Source organism: Lucilia cuprina, chromosome 6 (assembly GCF_022045245.1).
Source record: "Lucilia cuprina isolate Lc7/37 chromosome 6, ASM2204524v1, whole genome shotgun sequence".
Classification (NCBI taxonomy): Eukaryota; Metazoa; Arthropoda; class Insecta; order Diptera; family Calliphoridae; genus Lucilia; species Lucilia cuprina.
The window spans coordinates 11,816,643-11,818,476 of NC_060954.1; the positions used below are offsets into that span (position 1 = coordinate 11,816,643).

Below are 1,834 nucleotides of genomic sequence, written 5' to 3' on the forward strand. Positions count from 1 at the left end.
GAACTGAACTAGAACTGAACTAGAACTGAACTAGAACTGAACTAAAACTGAACTAGAACTGAACTAGAACTGAACTAGAACTGAAGTAGAACTGAACTAGAACTGAACCAGAATTATCTAGAACTGAACTAGAACTGAACTAGATGAGATTCTTAAGAGAAGTTATAGTTCTGTTTCTTAAAAATTAGTAGACTCGTGTCTTAGATAAAATATAAAAAATTCTCATTTGCACACTAATGAGTTTCGCTTATAGCAGAGCAAGGTTTCGATCCTCGGACCTCTGGGTTATGGGCCCAGCACGCTTCCACTGCGCCACTCTGCTTGTTGTAAAATTGGTGGCAATTATTGCAAACATAGTCAAGGTCATGCAAAAATAAATTTGATTAAAGAGATTAAACTAAATTTAGAACGAACAGAAATAAATATAAAAGAAATTTCAATTATTTAAAACTTAATAATAAAACTATAAACAAAAAACAAAATATTACTTGGAGATGCCGGGGATCGAACCCGGGGCCTTTCACATGCAAAGCGAACGCTCTACCACTGAGCTACATCCCCTACATTGCATATTGAAGTTAAAATTAGTTTTTCTCTGCCGTTATGTATTGCTTTGCTGAACACTTCAGACAATTTTAGTTGTCGTTAACGAGTGGTGAGTTTTATTTGTTTATTTTATTGTAAAGTATTTTTGTAACAACAAATAAATTCACCAATGATTAAAGTAGTTGAATGTGCCAACATGAGGTGTACAGTAGATGGGCACTGAAAGAAATTCTTTATTAGAACAAATCGTGAAGTGATTTAATAACTGTTTTGAACTTTAACCTTTTAATGGCATAAATAAGAATTTGCAATACAACTGTGCTTGGAACTTATAGATAGAAATTATTCATTTTTGAAATGTTATAAACTTTGAACTTTTTGCATTTTTTCAGATGTATTTGCATAATCTTAAAAAAATTCTTAAAATACGAATCTTTATACAAATTCCCTTTTTATTTCTTGTATTTTTTCAATAGAGTTTGAATATAAATTTGAAACCCCCCTTAATCATTTTTACCCACTGTTTCAAAAATACTTTAAGTACAAAAAAAAAAAAAAAAAAAAACGTTTCTATGATTATAGTTATTTAGAAAATAATGATCTTTTGTATTTTATAGTTTAAAATGTTTGTCATTTATTAAATTAACAATTACAAAATATTCATATATTTAAGATTTTTTCTATAAAATACACACACACATACATTCAAGCAATCAAACGCATTCCATGTCTAAAATGTCCTTATAGACATGTCCTTAAACACTTAAACCTACACACACTCAAACAGATGGACAGACATACACATATTCGCATAGAAGAAAATATTTTGTATGTCATGTCTTTAACATTTGGCATTTTCAATATTTTATTTAGTAAATTTATTAAAACAAATAAGTACAAATCTGAATGGTTGCAAGGGATTTAGGAAAAAGGTCCAAAAAAATAAGTGAAAAAAGGTCTTATATTCAGCCCGGCTTAAGACTGCTTTATAGTATAGTCTAAAATAATGGCTATAGTCCAGTTTAAAGTATATTCTATAGTCAAGTATATAAACTAGTATATAGTCTAGTCTAAAGTTTAGTCAATAGCCTACTCTATAGTCAAGTCTATAGTCTCGTCTATAGTTTTGTCTATAGTTTTGTCTATAATTTGGCTATAGTTTTGTCTATAGTCTAGTATTTATTCTAATCTATAGTCTAGTCTATAGTCTAGTCTATAGTCTAGTCTATAGTCTAGTCTATAGTCTAGTCTATAGTCTAGTCTATAGTCTAGTCTATAGTCTAGTCTA

General features: G+C 29.4%; 2 non-coding genes across 2 annotated transcripts; both read right to left on the reverse strand.

Moving 5' to 3' along the window:
• Positions 1-250: 250 nt before the first annotated feature.
• On the reverse strand, positions 251-322 carry Trnam-cau. The gene has a single exon. It is a non-coding gene; the product is annotated as a tRNA-Met (tRNA).
• Positions 323-489: 167 nt separating this feature from the next.
• Positions 490-561, reverse strand: Trnaa-ugc. Its single transcript has one exon. It is a non-coding gene; the product is annotated as a tRNA-Ala (tRNA).
• Between the last annotated feature and the right edge of the window lie 1,273 nt (positions 562-1,834).